This window comes from Austrofundulus limnaeus, unplaced genomic scaffold (assembly GCF_001266775.1).
Source record: "Austrofundulus limnaeus strain Quisiro unplaced genomic scaffold, Austrofundulus_limnaeus-1.0 Scaffold18, whole genome shotgun sequence".
Lineage (NCBI taxonomy): Eukaryota > Metazoa > Chordata > Actinopteri > Cyprinodontiformes > Rivulidae > Austrofundulus > Austrofundulus limnaeus.
In genome coordinates, this window is record NW_013952420.1 from 2,364,692 (window position 1) to 2,368,961 (window position 4,270).

The 4,270-nt window shown below is 38.1% G+C and overlaps 1 long non-coding RNA gene across 1 annotated transcript in view; it reads left to right on the forward strand.

The window, feature by feature from the left end:
* LOC106514235 (uncharacterized) overlaps positions 1-4,270 on the forward strand; it is a 10,774-nt gene that overhangs the window by 1,920 nt on the left and 4,584 nt on the right. The window contains exon 3 of the long non-coding RNA XR_001309872.1: positions 759-853. This is a non-coding gene — a long non-coding RNA (uncharacterized LOC106514235). The remainder of the gene's footprint in view (positions 1-758; positions 854-4,270) is intronic.

Below are 4,270 nucleotides of genomic sequence, written 5' to 3' on the forward strand. Positions count from 1 at the left end.
AACTCTCAGACTGAAGAAGTCTCTTGGAAGAGAGACGAAACGTTTCATTAAAGAAGAACCCGTCCAGAGGACCTATACAATATCCAGAAGAAGTTCTACTTCTATGATGAACATGAAAAAATATTGTGTTCTTCCTCCAGCTTTTCATATACTTGTCTAAATAACAGTGTTTCTACATTTTACACTCCAAAGATTCTTGTAGAAATGTTGTATCACTAAACAACCACATTTACTTCCCTAACATATTAGCATCTATAGGCAGAAATACTGTAAGTCAGGTTGACAGTGGGCATACATGCGCAGTCAGGTCAGTTTTACACAACCAGACTAACTCAGAATAAGTGTTTACATGCATGCCCTTTGGAGTATCAATCGGCATAAACCACCCGTTTCACTCAGATTACAAATTCATTCCAATCGAGCTGAATCACACCAGAATAATCCAATCGGTGCGTTTACATGACACATTTTTATCCAGATCGGCTGTTTATTCTGATTACTTAGGTTCATGTAAACATAGCTACTGACACAAAGAAAATACAGACCATAAACCTCATGAACATGAAGATAAAGTAAAAAAAAAATAAAAATAAACACTGAAACACACAGATCATGACAGGAACAGTTTATCACAAACCAAGATGTGGCAGGTGTGTTGCGACATCTCAGCTTGAATTCTTTAAAACTTGGTAAAAAATAAAAAGGTAATAGGGATTGTGGTGGTCAGTGAAATCCTTTCTATGTGGTTGTTTTTGCAGTGTTGTCAAAGGCCGAGTTGGGTTTGAGAGACATAGAGAAGATGCTCAGCTGGTTTACTACAACTGACCCCTCCGGTAACACAGGCATTAGTAAGGTAGGCTTGCATGTAAAACCTGGCAGATCGCTCTCCACTCTTTATCCCACTCAGATATTTTTGGTTGGTAAATCTTTATCACAGTCAGTCCACTCAGGGATTTTTTCTGCTCATATGGCACAGTGAGGTTTCTAATCTTTCTTCATTTCACATTTTTTGTTACTGACTATTTTATAACCTCATAAGATAGTTTCTCTTCTTCTTGCCACCACATAATAAACAGTTATAATAAGCAGTTATGATCATTGCTTTTATTTTATAATGATGCTCAAGTTACACATGCTTTGTTTCCTACAGCTGCTTATTTGTCTTCTCAACCTCTCTGCATTTCTTACATAGTCTTCCTTTAAGCAATCAGCTTTAAACTTCACTCTGAACTGTTTTCTCACCAAACAGCAAGAGACATAAATGAAAAAAAAAACAGCTTCTTTGTGTAGAATTATAGAATTCTTATTTTTCTGTATAGATTACTGCACCTTCATTGTGTTCTGCACAGTTATACAGCGGGTAAAATAAGTATTGAACACGTCACCATTTTTCTCAGTAAATATATTACTAGAGGTGCAAATGACATGAAATTTTCACCAGATGTCGGTAACAACCCAAGTGATCCATACATACAAAGAAATCAAACCATAAATGTCCAGAAATGAAGTTATTTGTAATAATGTGGAATGACACAGGGAAAAAGTATTGAACACATGAAGAAAGGGAGGTGTAAAAAGGCATGGAAAGCCAAGACACCAGCTGAACTCTCTCAGTAATTAGAAAGCAAGCCTGCCCCTTGTCAGTGCAAGTTAATATCAGCTGGTTCAGACCCAGATGGTGGCCAGGTATCACACAAGAACCATCTGATGATGGGTAAAAGTAAAGAGCTCTCTCAGGACCTTCGCAACCTTATTGTTGCAAAGCATAATGATGGCATCGGTTACAGAAGAATGTCTAAACTTCTGAAGGTTCCAGTGAGCACTGTTGGGGCCATAATTCAGAAGTGGAAAGAACATTATTTCACCATAAACTGACCACGACCAGGTGCTCCTCACAAGATTTCTGACAGAGGAGTGAAAAGAATTATCAGAAGAGTTGTCCAAGAGCCAAGGACCACTTGTGGAGAGCTTCAGAAAGACCTGGTATTAGCAGGTACGATTGTTTCAAAGAAAACAATAAGTAATGCACTGAACCACCATGGCTTGTATGCACGCTCACCACGCAAGACTCCACTACTGAAGAAACAGCATGTTGAAGCTCCTTTAAAGTTTGCTGCACAACATTTAAACAAGCCTGTGTAATACTGGGAGAATATAGTCTGGTCAGATGAGACCAACACTGAACTGTTTGGATGCCAGAATACACATCATGTTTGGAGGTCAAATGGCACTGCACATCAGCCCAAAAACACCATACCAACAGTGAAGTTTGGAGGTGGGAACATCATGGTGTGGTGCTGTTTTTCAGCACATGGTACTGGCAAACTTCAAATAATTGAAGGAAGGATGAGTGGAAAAATGTACAGAGACATTCTTGATAAAAATCTGAAAACCGGTGACCATCCTCACTCAAATCTCCTGGTATCCTGGGGCAGAACTGACCTGGTTCACATTGCAATGGTAGGAAAGAACATCTTTCTATGCGTTTGGTGGTGTGCTCAGCTGAGGTGGTGAGAGAGAGAGAGTTCAGGCGCTCGAAACGGACTCGGAAGGAAGAGCTGGCGAGTTGATTTCCCTTAGAATTCACGCCCCCTCTTGATAAATGAATCAACGTTTTCTTTTATTAATCTAGGAAGTTTTCAGTCCTGTTGTTAGAATAGGTAATAGTGAGTGGTGATTCTGTAGCGTAAAATTACTAGGAGTGGTTGGCTGAGGTGATGTCACTTGTTATTTAAATTCATAGCAGTTGGGATAGCAATTGTCTTTACATGCCATAAACGACTTGTGATGTAATTTTTCTCTCTTTCTCTCGCTTTGTCTCCGCGTCTTTTTATTTGTGTTCACCGTCATAAACTGAAAAGAGCTCCGTCCTCCAGTACATGAGATTAAGTCAAAAATACGAGATTAATTTCCTGTTAGAGCAACAGGTGGTGCCCCTTTATTATGTTAATAAATTATAAGAAAACTTATAATTTAGCAACTCTTCATTAATTAAAATCCTCCCACATAGGAGCTAAAAATTCAGAACCTAAATTTACAACATCTTTGATAAATGTTCATCGCTGCTTGGTACCATTTATTATTGGATCCTGGCTGCGGCCAATGTAGATACTGAATCCATCTGCCAAGGTAATGATTGGCCCAGTTTCTTTTCCAATCAATAAAACAAGAATCCAAAGAAGGCCTTTATAATCTTGCAACAAAGTTTGGTTCCTGGATCTGCAGACTAGCTAGCAAACACCAATGGATAAATACACTCCCCCCACACTGGAAGTCTTAAATCACACACACATAAATACACTCACACGAGCTCACAAACTCCAGTAGATCCATGTGTTACAAACTCTTTATTGTGCAATGCTGTACAAGTTAGAATAATACAATGCCTATAAAAATTATTCACCCACTTGGATGTTTTATGCTCGAATTGCTATCATAAATATGTCACAGTCTATAGAAATAGGCATTTTTAACAACAACAACAAAAAAATTCCTTCAACCTTACACATGTCCCGTATTTCTCCCATTTCTTGATGATGGATCTTACAGAATTCCTGTGGAGGTTTAGGTCCTTGTAAATCCTTTTTTAGTTCATTAGCCTAGAACAGGGGTTCCCAAACTTTTCCATGCCAAGGCCCCCCAAATAACTTTAGCTTCTCGCCGGGGACCCCCTGCAAGTTGACAATAAAATATATCAATATATGTAAAGAAATATCAACTTTTTAGAAAGTTTTTTTTTCTCACTTTTGTTCACTATTTAGTAGCTGTAAAGCCATACTTCATGTAACCGCCTGATTTTACTTGGCCAGGAGTTTTTTACGCAGTGTCCTCCATAGCAGGGCTGCTGATAGGTTCATTTGGCCTTTGTTTTGTCACAAACTTGTCCATTGCTATGCTAGCTTCAAACTGAACAAACTCATTATTTTTTTTATTTATTTGTTTCTTCATCATCAGTGACTTTTTTAAGTGAAGAGAAAATAGAGACAGAGAGAAAAACAGAGAGAGAAGTAATTAGAAAGATACAAAGATTGAAATAGCGATTAGAAGTACCGGTATGTTAAATATACACTAACAAAACACAGGACCACACACCCAACATCTGTCTGCTCACCTGAAAAATAAATGGATAAATACATGGAGGGCATATATAAATATATACACATACCCTTACATATATAAAGATATACATACATACATGCCTTCATTCATAAATATTGTCAGTATATACACACAGACATATATACACACTCAGTGACCAGTCAGAACCCCC